The sequence below is a fragment of the Tupaia chinensis genome, unplaced genomic scaffold (genome assembly GCF_000334495.1).
Source record: "Tupaia chinensis unplaced genomic scaffold, TupChi_1.0 Scaffold000046_3, whole genome shotgun sequence".
NCBI lineage: Eukaryota > Metazoa > Chordata > Mammalia > Scandentia > Tupaiidae > Tupaia > Tupaia belangeri.
Genome location: NW_006159504.1, coordinates 221,960 through 241,074, shown reverse-complemented (window position 1 = coordinate 241,074; position 19,115 = coordinate 221,960). Strand labels below are relative to the sequence as shown.

General features: G+C 37.9%; 1 pseudogene; it reads right to left on the bottom strand.

The window, feature by feature from the left end:
- The window catches only part of LOC102469916 (40S ribosomal protein SA-like), a 38,712-nt pseudogene extending 29,283 nt beyond the window's left edge, over positions 1-9,429 (bottom strand).
- Positions 9,430-19,115: the final 9,686 nt, after the last annotated feature.

The following is a 19,115-nucleotide window of genomic DNA, read 5'->3' as shown; positions in this document are numbered from 1 at the left end:
GTTCTTAAATAAGACCCCCAAGCACAGGCAATAATCCCCAAAATAAACACATAGGACTACATTGGGTTAAAAAGCTTCTGCACAACAAAAGAAACAATAATTAGAGTGATCCAGGAACCCTTAGAATGGGAGAATATATTTGCAAACTATAAATATGATAACCAGAACATACAGAGAACTCAAGCAATTTACCTGAAAAAAAAAATGTCAACCCAATGAAAGGATAGACAAATGAGCAGAACAGACAGAATGGGAGAATATATTTGCAAACTATAAATATGATAACCAGAACATACAGAGAACTCAAGCAATTTACCTGAAAAAAAAAATGTCAACCCAATGAAAGGATAGACAAATGAGCAGAACAGACAACTTTCTAAGGAAGACACATGAACAGCCAAAAAGAATAAGAAAAAAATGCTCACCATCCCTTATCACGCGAGAGATGCAAATTAAAACCACAATGAGATACCACCTAACCCCAGTCAGGATGTCTAAGATTAAAAAAAATTAAAAGTGGGTGTCAGCAGGTGGCATGGTGTTTGAGGTGTTGAACTTCCCACACGGCTGACCATGGTTGAGCCCTGGACATGGTAGTTTGCTTTTTCACTCCCCTCCCCCCGTCTGTTGAACACATGTGAAATAATAATAATGGTGATAATGATAAATAAATTTAAATTAAAAAATAAATAAAGGCCTTTGAGCCATTCTTTCTCTGTTAGCTCATGCCCACTCTTACCTCCCAGGAGTATACTTTTACTTTTACTTAGTAAACTGTGTTTCTCTTACACTAAAATAAATAAATAAATAAAATAAGTATTGGCAGATCTATTGTGAAGAGGAAATTCTCCTACACTGTTGGTGGGATTGCAAATTGGTACAGTCACTGTGGGGAACAATATGGAGGTTCCTCAATACCTACAAATAGCACTACCATATGATCTAGTAATTCTACTCCTGAGTATCTACCTAAAGGATAGGAACGCACTCATCCAGAAAAACACTTGTACATCCATTTTTATTGCGGCATTATTCACAATTGCTAAGAAATGGAACCAACCCAAATGTACATGAACAGATGAGTGGATTGAAAAAGTGTGGCACAATACACTGTGAAATTCTACTTAGCCATAAAAAATGAGACCCTGGCATCTGATAGAAAGTAGATGAATATGGAAGATTTACTGCTCTGCGAAGCAAGCCCAGCTATGAAAGAGAGGCATTGTATGTCTCCACTCAATGTAAACTGAATGTCTGCACTCTTACAGCAGAAACTAGAAGATTGGGAGATACAAAAGCAGGGAGAACAATTGTGGATACTGGAGACAGTGTGGAAGGAGGGTGAGAAATAGGTGGGTGAGAGGAAGGGAATCAAGGGGAAAAAGAAAGAAAGAAACATTTAAGGGACACAAAAATGGAAAGTTATCTGTTGATTATAACGTGTATGATATTTATGCTGGGAAAATTTATTGTACATGTTGTAACAATATACAGTGATTATAGTATAAAAATGAAAATAAAAATGGGGCAGAAAGTAACAGTCAGAAGGAAAGAGAGATGTGAAGAAAGTTCCAGGAATGAGAATTTATTTTTGGGAAGGAAGGTTAAAAAGGAAAGGCATTTTTTTTTTTCTTTTTGGTGTGGTAAGAAAGAATTTTGTATGTTAAAATAAAAAATTTGTACTAAACAAGGATTTTAATAAATCTTAAAATCATCTTGCTAAACAAAAAAAGCCCGTCTAAAGGCTAAAATGCAGTGCGATTTTAATGATATGACATTCTGGAAAAGGCAAAACTATAGCAATTATAAAATGATCTGTGGCTGCTAGGATATTGGGAGAGATAAGGAAAGTTTAAAAGGTGGAATACGGGGATTGCTTTTAGTGTATGGAAGACTGTATGGTGTGGTAATGTCAGATACTACATACTTGTCAATACCTAAAGAAACTTATGGCACAGAGAATAAATCTTAATACATACAAATTAAAACAAGAACAATAAGTTAGAGGGGCCAGACAGTAGCACAGCAGTAAAACACAACACCTTGTGAGACAGACCATAGGAGAAAGTTACCAGTTCACATCTCAGAAGATTTCTGAATACCTTGGGCGTGAACGTGCCTGTGGTCTGGGACTGGGCAAAGCTGGGGGAGGGTTGCAATGTCCAGATCCGTTGGAGACGCTCTATCTCTCTCATTTTTTTCTCTCACTCATGGATTAAATTTAAAAAAGAAGAAACTTCAAAATCATTTAGAAAGTCAGGTGCTCTCCGAATGGAATATACAGTATGACAAAACAAAATGATAATACACACACACACACACACATGTATGTGTATATATATAATATTTTATATATATATATAAACATATATATATAATATATATGTTTATATATATATTTTTTGCCTTAGGGCTCATGTGCTGGCAAGAGAGACAGACACAGTGAGGGAAAGTGAGAAATGATCCCCCCGGGGAGATGGCCCCGCCACAATCCCTTTTCTTCTATCTACCCCCTTCTCCCCATCTTGGGCACACACAGACACATGCAGAGCATGGTTTTGAAGCCCAGCATGTGTATGTGGGTTCAGAATGGACCATAGTTAGCCATGTCAGAGTCCAACTACCTAACAGCTACACCATCTGCTGGTCTCTAAAACAATATTTTTTTTGTAGGAATTATTTTTATTTAATTTTATTTCTTTATTTATTAGACCAGAAAGGGACAGAATGAGAGAGCGAAAGAGAGAGAGAGAGAAAGCAAGCTGCCAGGTTCAGAACTCAAACTGAGGTCAGCCATGTGGGAGTCCAGCGCTCTTAACCACCATGCCACCTGCTGGCCCTCTCAAACAATATTTTTAAAGAGACATATGAAACAGGGACCAGCAGATGGTGTAGCAGTTACATCACTGGACTCCCACATAGTCCAATGCAGTTCAAGTCCAGGAAAACTCATGCTTGGTGTGTGTGTGTGTGTGTGTGTGTGTGTGTGTGTGTGTCCAAAATCCCCAGGGGAGAATGGAGGAGAAGGGATTGCAGCATGGCCTTCCTCCCTGGAGGGTGATTTTTCATTTTCTGTCTCTTGGTCTTTTCTGTGAGTGCATACGCCCTATAGCAAAAATCTCTCTCTAAAAAAAAAGCAAAAATAAAAACAAAAACCTGTGAAACAATCCACTGGAGGTTGGGAGGAAAAGATGAGGACCTAAATTAATTTGGAAATAAGCAGAGTCTGTAATACAGAAGTTAGAAGAACCTATACATAAGCACTATGTTCTAGTTAAAATGCTACTTCCTGGGACCAGCAGATGGCATAATGGTTATGTCGCTGGACTCCCACAGAGTCAACCATGGTTTGAGTCTCAGACTCAGTAGCTTGAAACTCACGCTGAGCACATGTGTGTGCATGCCCAAGATCCCAAGAGGAGAATGGAGGAGAAGGGACTGTGGCACGACCATGACCATCCCCACTAGGGGGTGATTTCACGCTTTCTGTCTCTCTGGTAAGTGCACAAATCCTGTACCAAAAATATCTCTCTAAAAAAATAAAAACAAACAAACAAATAAATAAATAAATGCTGCTTCTCAAGGTAATGGGGGAAGCTGGGGTGTATGGGCCCGATACCCAATGCAGAAACAGTAGCAATTTGATTCTTTTTCTTATGCTCTCAAAGAATTAGGTACATGTACATGGAGAGGGGCTAGGAAGCAGAGTTTATTGAAGGAGAGAGCAGCTTCCAGTCAGGGGAGGAGTCCTGGAAAATGAGTTGCTGAAGTGGAACTGAGACAGATGGGGGTAGGTTTATCTTGTTTTGGAGGAGCTTTGTCTGGGCTTTGTTCTCACGAGGGGCTTGTACACTGGTATCCCTTGTGGTAGGGTCACATGCTGGATGGGTCTGGTTATTTTTTCTAATTTTGGAGTGCGTTCAAAAGTCATGAGACATTTTTTGTCTAAAAACTTTGGGCATAAAGACCACTATCTTCTTTTAAGAAAGTGGTGGGACTTGGGGGGTGGGGGGGACAGCACTAAACTTCTTATTTTTGCTTTAGGTCATGCTGCCTAGGTTAATACTGCTGCAAGCTGTTCCTTGTGAGCAAGTTCAGGGAGAGCTGAGCTGTTGTGTTTCTCTCGTGAGCATAGCCTTTTTGTGATTCCATCTGGGGCCTATGCCCTAACTATATTCTTGGCGTCTCTGTCTCCTGCCTCAATGTCAATATTTCTGAAGCTGCTATTTATGTGCTGTAATTAAACAATTAAACAATAGATGGCAGGTGGTAGGAGCCAGGTTTTTCAGTGTAGGAGTGAGAATTACAGGCCAGCATCGGGCAGGGCCCATGTGGCAATGAGTTGGAAACATCCCTTGCAATCACATTTAGGCTAGAGTTAGTATAGATGGTTACATACAGAAATATTTAGGGATATGTATGTACACAGAGGTTAGTATTACACATATATTTTATTACTATGTCAGTCAAGAGAGCTTGGAACCAATGCCACCCACTAGCAACATGGACTCCTAATTCTCCTAATTCCCAGGTCATTTTTTTTTTCTTTTTGCAATAAAAAGACTTTTTGGAAGAAATTATTGATCCTAACATTGTGGCTAGAAATATGTAAGATGATGTTGTAGTATCTTGTACCAAAAAGTGAGGAGTATTTTAAAAAAATGCCTTCATTAATGGGGAAGTATCAAAGAGATACAGAGACCAACTAAAAGAACTCCCATAGCCAACTCCGAGCAAGTTGAGCAATTAAGAAAAGAAAGGAAATAATGTCAGATTATAACCCAAAGCATAAAATACATATCTTGGAGTCTATGTTGACAGGAAGAAATGATAGAATAAATAAGTAATAAATGGGAAAGAGGAACCAAATTTTTCATGTAGAAGAATTTCAAGTAATTCATGAAGATACTCCATCCTTGGGAAGGTAGAGCAGAACTTAGTGTGCCTTGAGTGTGGGCTGCACACAGTACCTTCCTTCCAAAGAGTGTAGTATGGAGAAGGAGAGAAAGAGGATAGCTTTCTAGAGAACCCTGGCAAACACTTCCTGAAGCCAGGTGATCAAGGTCAACACCAACAGCTATAAATCATATCGAGTATGTGCACGTCATATGACATGTGAATGACATTTTATCTTTGCTTTTTTTTAAAGAATTATTTTATTGAACTATTTATTTGTTTATTTATTTAACTAGAGAGGGACACACACACACACACACACACACACACACACAGAGAGAGAGAGAGAGAGAGAGAGAGAGAGAGAAGGTAAGAAAGTAAGCTGCCGGGTTCAGGACTCAAATCGCAGTTGGCCATGTAGGAGTCCAGCGCCTTCAACCACCATGCCACCTGCCGGCACGCTCTGTAGTATTTTTTCCCCCATGTCATGCTAGTCATCATGTTAGATAGGAAAATCATCAAATGTATCCCAATAAAGAGACATTCTATAAATTCTTGACCAATATTTATCAAAGTAGTCAAAGTCATGAAAAGCAAGAACTGTCTGAAACAAAAAAATGTGACAGCCAAGAGAAGCCTAGAAGAACATGAAAAATAAAAGTATTTGTAGTGTTCTGAATGAGATTCTGGAAATTGAAAGGACCTGTGGTAAACATTTAGCACATCTGAATAATATATTGACTTCAATAATAATATATTGGTTCAGAAATGGTAGTAAAAGTGCTACATAAATATACTATGTTATTAGTAGAGAAAATCAAGGGTGTGGTATGTGAGAACTCTCTTCACTATCTTTTTTGTTAAATCTAAAGCTTCTATAGAATAAATGAAAAAAAGAAGTATATTATGGTTTCTCAATCTATGTAATTGATCTCCTTTTGCTCAAAATATATGGTTTTCAACATACATATGTTGAACATGAGTTGACAAACAAACCAGAAATTTTGCCAAATACATCATTTTAGCAGGGAAGTGTACATTATTTTTTCTGTTAAATGTTTCTTCCTTCTGCTGCTTTCACCTACCCTCTACCATCTGCTATCACCCCTTATAGTCTCTAGTATCTATACTTATCTTCTCTATCATATCTTCAACTCTTTCAATTTCTGCCATAGACTGCAGATATTCAGTATATATTGAGTGGGGATATACAGTGTGTGTCTTTCAGAGTCTGGCTTACTTTGAAAATTCTGCTGAATGTAAAAAAGCTTCTTATTAAATTAATTATTTTTTGTGTCTTCCACCTACCTTACCTGATGAGGTTACAAGACAAGCCTGTTTTCAGTGATCAGTGAATTCTTCTGGACAAAAGTGGCTTTGGTGTTTGAAAGTTGTTTGCTTTCCTTTATGTCTTTCTGATTACCCTTCTATTTTGGCCTAGTATTCCTTCAAGTTTTTGTTAGCTGACTTTTGTTTTTTGAGACAATACTTTTAATATTTTATCTTGCACTTTGTTTTTTATAGGAAAGTATGGCTTGAATAACCTGGCTCACAACTGATGTAAAACAAAGCTCGAAATAATTCTTTTAGTAAATATTTAAGTTCTTATTTTATTACAGACACTGTTTCAAATGCTGGAGAGACAGCAGTGAACAAGACAATAATCACTGTTTTCTTCTTTAAGGTTTATTCATTTATTTCTTCTATAAGCAAGAAAGAGAGAGATGTAAAGATAGCACGTCTAACAAGATCTTGGTGCCTTGAACCAGCTCAGCCTCAGCAAGCCCTGGATTATGGGCACATGCATGCCCAGAGTAACAGGGAGGTCTCTGGAAGTGTAGGAGAAACCACTCATGTGGGTCGGCCTCACAGAGCATCCTGTTTTACTACTGTGTCGCCTTGTTGCCTCAGTATTTGCCATTTCCAAAGTGCTCATATATGATTAGCAAAGATCATACTTTAAAAAATAAAATAAAAGGGAAAATTTCACACATCAGTATTAAATGACATTAATCATTAATTATAATTCAAGGTAATTTTAGGAATATATGTGAATAAATGGAGGTTTGGGGAGTCAGTCTTTGGGATGATTTTGAATAATTCTAATAGTAGCTATTCAATAAGAATAACAGAATTTCCAAGCAATGATATAGATCCAACTGAATTTAAGTAGAATGAGTTTAAAATGAGTCCATGAAATCGAGAATTCTACTATTACTACTTTGCTGCTCAGGTACAAGCAGTAAAAAAAACGAATTTTTACCTCTTTATTCAGTGGTTTGCACATGCTTTTCTTTACCGAATCATTCTGAGTGCAAATCTAGCTGCCAATGTGCTTTCTAACTTTGTTGCACATAGTTTAAATTTTTCATTAAGAGAAGATTGTTATTTGTTTCTCTGATTGCTCTTGGGACATTTTTATACAGTTTTTTAATCCAGATCGTGACTTGAGTTTGCTTGGATTGTTCAGGTTGGGTAAACTGAGGCTGCAAACTCAGTCATTATTTCTAAATAAATAAATTTTTAAAATAACTTTTTTAACCCACACTATCTTGGGCCTTCAAAACGTGTGGATTTAGATGAAGATATATCAATAGTAATGCTTTTTAACTTTACTAATCTTTTCTGAAGAACTGAGTTTTGGCTTTTTTTCATTTTTATTTTTTTCTATTTCTCTAATTTTTCTTATTTTAAATTCTTTTTTTTTTTTTTTAACTTTTAAAAGCTATTTTTTTAAGTAACAAAGGGAAAAGAGGCAGTCCAGTAGGCGTTTCACATTACAGTCCACCCCGGCCTCAGCCAGCCTGGATCACAGGCATGGGTGCACATACTCAGTGTGTACAGGAAGACCTAGGGGGGCAGACCAGAGACCTTCCCATGTGGTTCAGCATCACAGCACATTGCCTTATCACTGCACCACTGTGGCTGGGCTCTGCTTTCTTTCTTTTACTTTTACTAATATAAAATCTTAAAGAATTGATTTTTCTTTTATAACAAGTATGTCAAAGGTTATAAATTTTAATCTAAAAATTTTAGCTGCATTCTACAAGTGTTACGATGTGATATCTTCTTTCAAAATGAAAGATATTTATTAATTCTCTTGTGATTTCTTTGGCTAGTGTGTTATTTAGAAAGGAGTCCACCGTCTGGTGGTTTTCTAGTTATCTTGTCTCATTCATTTTTAGGTTAGTTTTACTGTTGGCAGAGCTTTCTTCTCTTCTCTTCGAGAATTTTAAGGCTTCTTTTATGATACAACATATGGTTAATTTTGATAAATCTTTCATTTGTAGATAAAAAGATAAGTATTTCATTGTTGGCAAAAGCAATGTTCTAAATATTCCAATTAAATTAAAATTTTAATTAAGTTTAGTGTCCATTTTTTATCTTTTTGTCTTCCTGCTCTATAAACTCTTGATAGAGTATGCCAGAGTTTCTGATTACTCTTTTTTATGTATAAATTTTTCCATTATGTTAATGAACACATATTGATTATGAATTATTATGATTTCCTGGGAGGACTGATGCATACATTATTATGCATCTCTTTTTATCTCTAGAAATGCTTTTTGCACTAAATATGCTCTAACTATAAAAATAGTACATTTATTTTGGTTAATGTTGTGATGGTATATATTTTCTTTTTTTTTTTAGAAACTTTTATATTTTCCTTATCGACCTTATTGCCACTTTGTATAAGAGTCTGTGGAAGACCAGTTTGAAACCATTCAGTGGTTGTTCCCACCCATTCAGTGGCCTGAGCAGTGAGGGCTGCAGACCAGTCTTCAGTGGCACCCTGTGCACTCCAGTCTTCAGTAGGGAACTGCTGGGTGGGCACAGAGGGCACCTGTAGGCCTTCGGATAAGTCTGCAACCTCAGGCTGAGTGGCAGTAAACTCAGGAGCTGGAGCAGTTCGTTCACCCTGAAATTCCTCCTTGGTCACAACCTTTTTAGCTGTAGCCTAGACCTCCTTCTCAATCTCTTTCAAGCTCTCTGTAGAAGTAGAGATCAGGCATGACCTCCCATGGGTGTTCATGGGAGATGGTGTCACGCATGTTCAGAACTTCCCTGGCCAGCATCCACCACGTGAGACCTACTGAGTGAGCTCTTTGTTGTTGCATGGGAGGGCAATGTCCACATAGTGCAGAGGAGAATCTGCATTGTACAGGGCAATGGCAGGTAGATTAACAGAAGATGCCTCTGTGAGAGGCTGGTGGTTCACCCTGGGATCAGTAACCACCAGAAGACGTGGCCTCCAGAAGGCTGCCTGGATCTGATTGGTGAAGGTTTCAGTGTAGGCCTCTGTCCAGTGTCCCTAGAAGATGTCAGCAGGATTTTCATGGCAACAATGGCATGAGCTGCCTGCAGAGGCTTCTCCCAGGTCCTCTTCAGAGGTAAGAAGGAGATGCCATCACTTCTTGTATAGATGCACTGTTTCATTTGGAAGTCATGGCTGCTTCCACCTAAGTGGGTTCCTGCCGCAATAAATTTGAGGACATTCTCCTTCGTTTTCAGGACATCAATGGCTCTAGACATTGTGAAAGTTTCCCTTTAAGTTATGATGAGAATCCAGAACAATACCAAATGGGCCCTTCTTTGGGTAGTATGGAAAGGGATGGTATATATTTTCTATCCTTTTACTTTTAAATATTTTACTTCTTTTGTTTTAGATAAATGTCATATGTAGCACGTATTTTTAATTTTAATCAAATATTTTAAAGCCTTTAAGTTTTTATTTGAATAATTGTCTTCCTTCTTTAAATACATTTATTTCTTATTATTTTTAACAAAATATTCTGAAATTTTATTTGTCTATGAAGTTTCAGGGCTGGCCCTGTTTTCTGGTAATTAATGGCCCTAGATTCCATGTGGCTGACTGCAGTTTGAATCCTGACCTGGGTGGCTTGACACATTGGGTACATGTGCTTGTATGCCCCAAATCCTTATGGGATTAAGTGGGAGAGAGAGGATTGAGGCATTCCTTTCTCATTTCCTGTGTCTCTGGTGAGCACCCATGCTTTCTGACAATTATAAATCTTTATTTCCCTTTTGTTTCTGAGGAAGATTTTTATTGGTTATGAAATTCTAAATCATCAGTGTTTTCCAGCACTTTAAACATGGTATTTATAATATCCCATTATAGTCTGACTTCCATACTTCTCCTGGGAACTGTCTTCTTACTCTTATGATGTCTTTTCTCAAAGTAACATAAAGGTTCTAGGTAATGGTTGTGGAAAATGAAATTAAAGTACACGTCTAGTTTTGTGCAAAATAATCTTGAAATCTATGTCTAGTTTTTCATAATGTGTATTTTCCCTGGACATTTTCAAGACTCCTGTGTATCTTTTTTCTCTCTCTGCTTTTGAAATCTGTCTATCATTTCTTCTGTCTTTCTTTGTCTCTGTCATTCCCCTCCCCCACACCCACGCTCATCTCTTGGTCGTTTGATTATGATGTGCCAAGTAGGATTCTTTGCACCTGTTTTGCTGAGGTTTATAGAGGAGTCTGGTGTTGACATCTTTCATCAATTTAGGAAAACTTCCTGTTGTGATCTGTTTAATCCACTCTTAAGTTAATTTTAGATATGATACAGTTTGTTTGAATCTGTGTTTATTTCTTTTTTACCCTAATTTGCTGATAAAAGTCTCCATTTTGTAATGTATTTTCTTCACATTTTTGCATATGCTATTTGATATGTTAAAAATGGTTATTTTAATATTCTTGTAATATTAGTTTCTTTAATTATTTTTTCTTTTATAGCCAGCATGTGCATGCTATCACGAAAGAGAGAGAGGGCGAAAACATCCACCAATGGGATGTACTCACACTGCATTTTTGTTTCCTCCCTTTCTCCATCCTTTCAGGATTTTGATCATGCACCTACATATGCATCTAGAATGTTTTCAAACTGCTGGTGCTGGGATTCAAACCATGGTCAGCCACGTGGTATGCAAATCCCTTAGCCACTTGACCCTCTTGGATGAGGTGTTTATCCTGTCATACAATAATGAGTCTGGCCAGGATGGATGTCTTTTTGAAGCTCAGGCTCCTGTTGTTTTTCCTATTATTCTCTGCTGGACCTTTTCGGGATATTTTACTGGCTAAATGGAATATCCAATGAGTGCCTCCCTGATAGGTCTTGAATGCTAGTCCTCAGTTTGCTTGGTTGCTTTGCCTCCTACCTGCACTTCTTCACAGATCTATAGATGTCGCAAAGGCAAAAATGGCTGTGTGTGAGGCCTTTCAGGTTTACAGTCTTGGCCCTCCAGTCTTATGAAACTGTCAAAAGCATGGACAATTCTTTTTCCCCAAGAACTAATCTTCCTACTGGGACAAAGCCCAAGTGATGGGTCTCTTCTCTTGTACACAGACTCAAATCAGCTAGTGCCATCAAAGAAAAAGAAGGTGCAGGTCCTCAGTTCACTGCTATTTGGTTCATGATCTGGTCCTCCTGAATCAGTAGGTCTCTGACACCTTGAAACAACTTATTTTATAGTATCTTCAGGTTTTTAAATGTTCTTGGTAGAAAGATTGTTGTATTACACGTTACTCAAATCTATCCAAATCTTATAATAACATTTTGACATCTATTACATGGAAAGAATTATAATTTGCACCTCCTCAACTGGGCCTCTGGATTGGAGCAGATTAGAATCTGGCCCAGAGATCTAACTGTAGTAAGAGGTAAAATGTGACACTCCATGAGGCAGACCTACCTTTCATGAACCTACCTTTCAAGGGAAGGTCCCTGGTTCATGAAAGCTCTGCTGGAACCTTTCTGTGGGAGGACTGTAGGATGGTATTATTTGAAAAACTCCCTTTATGATTCTGAAATTCACTTTTCATTCCTCTAATCTCCATCAAACTGAGACTTTTTTTGTGCTGATTATTTTCTACTTTCCCCCTCTCACTTCAAATTCTCATAGATTAATGGTTGCTATGTATTTATGCTCCTTGATGCATTTTCTCTCAGAATATAAACGGAAACATCACAGTTGAATAAAAAGTAATCTAGAAGTGTTTCTGAGTTGTTTATCATACTTCAAATTCTGTGTACAGCGTGTCCACTCTGGAATAGACACTGTTCTGTGTGTGATTGCAGGTAACTTCACCCTTAGAGCAAACAATTGGTGATATTTACTCAATAACTAAGTATTTTCTTGTATTAAGAATTAGGTTAAGGGTTCAGCGGGTAGCCAGGTGGTTAAGGCACTGGACTACTACATGGCCAACTATGGTTCCACTCCCCAATATGGCAACTTGGGAATCATGCTAGGCACATGTGCATGCATGCCCGGAATCTTGAGACGAAAATAAAGGAAAAGGGATTGCAGTGTGGCCGCCCTCCCTGGCAGGGGTTGGGGGTGGGAGGAAAGGCAGGGAGTGATTTATCACTTTCCCTCTCTGTCTCCCTCTGGCAAATGCATGTGCCCTATGGCAATTTTGACATCTATTACATGGAAAGAATTATAATTTGCACCTCCTCAACTGGGCCTCTGGATTGGAGCAGATTAGAATCTGGCCCAGAGATCTAACTGTAGTAAGAGGTAAAATGTGACACTCCATGAGGCAGACCTACCTTTCATGAACCTACCTTTCAAGGGAAGGTCCCTGGTTCATGAAAGCTCTGCTGGAACCTTTCTGTGGGAGGACTGTAGGATGGTATTATTTGAAAAACTCCCTTTATGATTCTGAAATTCACTTTTCATTCCTCTAATCTCCATCAAACTGAGACTTTTTTTGTGCTGATTATTTTCTACTTTCCCCCTCTCACTTCAAATTCTCATAGATTAATGGTTGCTATGTATTTATGCTCCTTGATGCATTTTCTCTCAGAATATAAACGGAAACATCACAGTTGAATAAAAAGTAATCTAGAAGTGTTTCTGAGTTGTTTATCATACTTCAAATTCTGTGTACAGCGTGTCCACTCTGGAATAGACACTGTTCTGTGTGTGATTGCAGGTAACTTCACCCTTAGAGCAAACAATTGGTGATATTTACTCAATAACTAAGTATTTTCTTGTATTAAGAATTAGGTTAAGGGTTCAGCGGGTAGCCAGGTGGTTAAGGCACTGGACTACTACATGGCCAACTATGGTTCCACTCCCCAATATGGCAACTTGGGAATCATGCTAGGCACATGTGCATGCATGCCCGGAATCTTGAGACGAAAATAAAGGAAAAGGGATTGCAGTGTGGCCGCCCTCCCTGGCAGGGGTTGGGGGTGGGAGGAAAGGCAGGGAGTGATTTATCACTTTCCCTCTCTGTCTCCCTCTGGCAAATGCATGTGCCCTATGGCAAAGAAAAGAGAAAGAAAAAAAGAAAGAAAGAGTTAAAATTTTGGCCTGGGTTTGTGACGTTTATCATTTCTTCCATGGCAGAGGGAGGGAGTTTCAGCATCATTCTTAACAGGAGCAGTTAGCACCAGATTATGGGCATGTGCATGCTTGCATATGCAGGGAAGTCTATGGATACAAACCTGGAATCTTCCCATGTGGACCAGCATCAAAGAGCATCACATTTAATCACTACGCCACCACCTTGTCCTGGGTTGATAATTCAGAATCACTTATTTGAAAGCAGCTCTGTACAAAGTCTTAAGAATCCTATATTGATAGATTCTCACCATATCAAATAATTGCAGCTAATTAAGGATTTTCTGGCTAATTGTATTGGAACTGTTAATTTCTCCCACTCACACATCATCAATGTTTGACAACTTCTAGACTGTATATCAATAAAAAGTTTCCAAATTTGTCACCTCAACTACCATTTTTCATTCACTAGTTGATGTGTCATGTCTGTAGTGATGTCTCCCCAATGTCTAGATGAACAAAGCTCACCAATACTTGAGTTGCCTCCCCCCATTGCTCTTGCTTCTATTTGATGATCTCAATTCATCTTGTCCCACCGTGACACAGACATATAGTCATGCTGATCAAAAAGGAAACAACCCTTCCTTTAGGCCCTATCACTGTTATTTATTTATTTATTTATTTTTAAATTTTTGTTTGTGTTTTTTTTTTTTTTGCCACAGAGCATGTGTACTCACCCCAGAGAGACAGAGAGAAGAAAAGTAAGAAATCATCCTCCATGGTGGTGGCCACATTACAATCCCTTCTCCTCCATTCTCCTTCTGGAAATTTGGGCCCTCATGCACATGCACCCACTCTGATTTTCAAGCCACTGGGTCGAGACTCCGAACATGGTCAGTCATGTGGGAGTCCATTGTCTTAACCACCACATCACCCGCTGGCCCTACCTATCACTGTTTTAATTCAGTGTGAGTATCTCTAAGAATTTTTAAATAAAATACTTTTAAATAATAATCAGTGGACTTTTAATTATAAAATAGTTCAAATATCTTTGTGAATATTATTCAAATTTGTGTCTGCAAATGATTTTTGTACAATTGGACCTAAACCACAGGCAAATTTTCTGTCCCTCTCCCCACCCTAGTGGTTCATTATTCTTCTGCCAAATTCTCCCTTCAGAATGTAATAGTAATTTGAAATTTTTCTTTGCCTTTACTTTTACTACATTTAACACTTTTAAGAACTATTTTAGACACCAACATAAACTAATGGTGTTCAAGAATCAACATAAACTCAATATTTGCTAATAGTTACTTGCAAATGCATGATATATTCTTTTGCCATTTTTAAATATTGGTATGTCATTGCCACAACTTGAACAGAATTACAAAAATAAACAAATAAGTAATTCTGTAATTACATATTACCATGTAACAGTGATTGTCATTTTGGTAATAATATCAGGCTAGTTGAACAGTTTCATGTTTAAAAATTTTAACAATTACACTCCAGAGCTGATACTTGCAAGGCAAAATCTAATCCAGAGCATTTTATTTCTTGCCTAAACTTCCAAAACATCTACCAATAATAATTTTTTTTGTCCAGGGGAAAATAGAAAACACTTACGATGAAAAGGTTATGGTTATTTTTTTCTAAGCTCTAAAAAGCTTCTTTGTTGTACTCATACTTCTGTCCTCGACAGCCACCTGAAATATGTGTCACTAACAGAGTGGTTTGGTGTTGCTTGTTGGTGTCCTCCTTTCTGACTCCATGTCACCACTTTATACAGTCACCGTTCACCATAATCACTCCCAGAAACTAAAGATATTGTCTATGAATAGTCTTCTATGAGTAATCTTCTAGCACTTTTATTTTTCATAATAGTTTTTTTTTTTTTTTTGTATTTTTTTCCCTATAGGATGCATGTACTTGCTTGGGGGGGGGGAAGGGTAGAGAGAGAAAGTGAGAAGTCTACCTCCCCCTCACCCCCGGGATATTGGTCACACTGCAATCCTTTCTCCTCTATTCGCCTCTTGGAATTTTGGGCACACACACACACCCCTGGGATGTTTTTCAATCTATGTCTGAGACTTGAAGTGCACAGTTGTTCATGTAGAATTAAGCTGCTTTAACCATTGCACTACTGACTGGCCCACACAATAGAGTATTAATGAAAGACTTTGGGGGCCAGCAGATGGTGTAGTGGTTATGGCACTAGACTCCCACATGGCTAACCACAGTTCAAGTCCCAGATCTAGCAGCTTGAAACTAATGCTGAGAGTGTGTACGTGTGTGCCCAAAATGCCAAGAGGAGAATGGAGAAGGAATTGTGGTGTGGCCATCCTCCCTGGAGGGTGATTTCTCACTTTCTGTCTCTCTGTCTCACAGGTGAGTACACATGCCTTATAGCAAAATCTCTCTTAAAAGAGAGATTTACCTTAGTAAATCTCTAAGTATTAAGCAATAAGTCTTTGTAAATTTTTAATTTTATTGGACATCAGATGTGTATCCAACTGCCTCATCAACATTTTCTACCCACACCTTTCCATTTTCATCTTCTCTCTTTAATTAAATGGTATCATCTCCATTTAGATGTCTACCAAAACCCTGGGGGCCACCCCTGATTTGCTCCTTCACTCACACTCCTCACATCTAACAGCCAGTTCTTCATCAGGACTTCCACAGGTTCCATTTTCTGCCTGTTCAATCTAAGGTGGCTCCATGGGCCCAGCTGTGGTGGTGCAGGTGGTAGGGCCACCTGTATGACACTGGAACCACACGGGAAGCCTGGGTTTGGATCCTGGGTCTACCCAAACATACGAGGTACACTCACAGCGGCCATGATCCTGGCTGGCTGGTTGGGTTGGGGAGGAATAAGGTCTGATGAGACCCTATTGGAATTTCCTATCTCTCTGTCTCTTGAAAGAAAGAAAAAAGAAACTTTAAAGTGACTCCATGGTTAGTCTCCATAATATTATCATCTTTATTATTGTCATAGTACTTATATGTGATAAATGATCTATTTAATTTATTTGTACTCATGCAAACCCCATGAAAAAGGAGGACCTACTTTATTTTTATCCAGTTCTGTCTTGAAGAGTGGCTGGCTTACAAGACAGGCCCAGTAAATATTTTTAAATGAATAAATCAATGAAACCCAGTACACTTATATAAAAATGCATGGGTGGCATTGTATTATAAAGTGTCAGTTGTAACAACAGGTCCCAAGGAATACAGAAGAAACACAGGAAAACCTGGTTTTCAGAATGGGCTGAAATTAATATTTATTATTTAGGAGAAAATGTTTTAAAATATTAGATTTTAAAGACATGAGGTGTAAGAACTGTTTATTCTCAACAAAAGGGAGCTTTCACTAATTTACACTTCCAAATGCAGTGCTATTATTATTAGCAATAAAATGGTACAAGATGGAGAAGCAGGTGGTCTTAATTCCATCTGTAATAAAACTCAACTATTAACCATTTGATGAAACAGGAATCTACGTGGTATTGACTGCTCTTACCGATAATAGATTTCATTTTTAATCTTCTCAGAAAATGTAGTCAGCTCTGTCCTTGCTCTGAAGGGTCATTCAAAAGGCTAGATTATAAAGGTACAGCTCCTGCTCTGAACCACAACAACAATCTGGGAGTCCTGATTCACTGTTGTCAGGGCAAGCAATCAAGCGGCTGCCATTACTTTTCCCATATGCAGCCAATGAAAGGTGAAAAGAAACAAATCTATTTCTGCTAGAGCACAGAGTTCCGAAGTTTTCACTAAGCTTTTCTTTTAAGGGCTTGAGCCAGAAGGCCTGTTCAAGTTCTCTTGATCATTTCCCCCCATAAGTAATAGATGAAAGAAAGACAAGGGTAGCAAGAAGATCAAAATTCAGGAGCAAATAACCTTAATGAAAAGAACAGCAGGTGGAGAAAATGAATTAAATCAGTATTTGAAGTCCCACTACTTGTCAAGCTTGGATATAAATAGAATAAAGCTACTATCTTCCCACCAGGAGTACACATTTATTCTGGGATGACAAGCTTACATTCTTGAAAAATTAGCAAATAATATCCCGAATGCATACTATGTCCAAAATAATTGCAATTTTATACATTTCCTTTAAACCATTCTATAGTCTCTTGCAGAGACTCCTAGATTTCCTAAAATGTTATTTTGAGAATGGGCAACTTCCCCTTTTATTCTTTTTTTTTAAAAGGTTTTCGCTATAGGGCGCATGCACTCACCAGACAGAGAGAGACATAGAGACAGAAAGCGAGAAATCACCCCCCCCCAGGGGGGATGGTCATGCTGCAATCCCTTCTCCTACATTCTCCTCTCGGGATCTTGGGCACGCACGCACATGTGCCCGGTGTGAGTTTTAAGCCACCGGTTCCAGGACGCGAACCGTGGTCGACTACGTGGGAGTCCAGTGACATAGCCATTACACTAACTGCGGGTTACCTCTTCTTTCCTTTTTTGGAGAGGTTTTTGCTATAGGGTGCATGTACTTGCCAGAAAGACAGGGAGAGGCAGAGAGACAGAAAGTGAGAAATCACCCCCCGGAGGGATGGCCACGCCACAATCCCTTCTTCTCCATTCTCCTCTCAGGATCTTGGGCATGAGTTTAAGCCACTGGGTCCGGGACTCGAATTGCGGTTGACTACATGGAAGTCCAGCGACATAGCCATCATGCTAACTGCTGATCCCCCCTTTTATTCTTCTAAAGTCAACCTTCTCAGCAAAATGACCAAGGTTAACCCACTTGGTGCCCTTCCTTTCCTAAGCTGAGATGGAAGTAAAAAAACAAGTGTCCCCCTTTCTCTCTTTTCTATCATCTGTGTTTCATCTTTAATTCTTGCTTTCAGCAAGAGCAAACATAATTTTCCTTTTTTGACATTGCTATTTCATTACCCATAGGCTTTGAACTAATTCTCATAATTGAAATTATTTCAACAGAGGGTCAAATTCATGTTAGTTAGAGCTTGAAAAATGTCAACTTATTTTTTTTCTTAAATTTAATAAACCTTCTGTTAATTAAAAAAGAGAAGCAAGTCATTAAAATGTAATCACAGTTTCTTTAAGCAACATATACTTCTATAAACTTTATCATGAACACAATTTTACCAAAAATGCTGCATCTTTCTATTTAGAATACTGTTAAAATCCTAAGTTCTAATTCTTATGTTGGGAATTAACATCAAACTTATCAATGATTCTCAAAATTTTCATCTGATAATTCCTGTGGAGATCATGTTGCTATCACTGTGTAATATCACATGAATGACAACACTTGTATTAACATAAACTATCACTATAATATAACTATGCTGACCTTTCAGAAGGATACTATATCTTTAGTGTTTTTAGAAATAATATTTATGCTGTTTCTTTTGTATTCTACTATTTAGAGATCAGCTTAGCAACCATCTAAAATGTACAAATGAATTAGCATGTGATTAAGAAAAATATATGGGGAAAAATGTGATTGAGAGTCTTTTGACCACACACACACACACACACACACACACACACACACATAGATTTTTGAATTGGAAAGATTACTCACATCAGTTTTTAGAGAAACACATCATAATAATTTACAAAATATTAGTATGGTAATAAAGTGAAATCTTGGGTTGGCAGGTGGCATGGTGGTTAAGGTGGCTAAATTCCCACATGGCTGACCACAGTTCAAGTCCCAGAACTGGCAGCTTGCTCTTTCACTTTCCTTCTCTCTCTCTGTCTCTCTCTGGTAAATTAAAAAACAAGCTAATAAAAGAATAAGTTTAAATAAAATAATTTTAAAAAAGAAAGTGAAATTCATTTATTTATATTATAAATTTTATTAAACCATTATAATAACATCAAAGTGAAATTATAGTCAAATTTCTATAACATGTATCT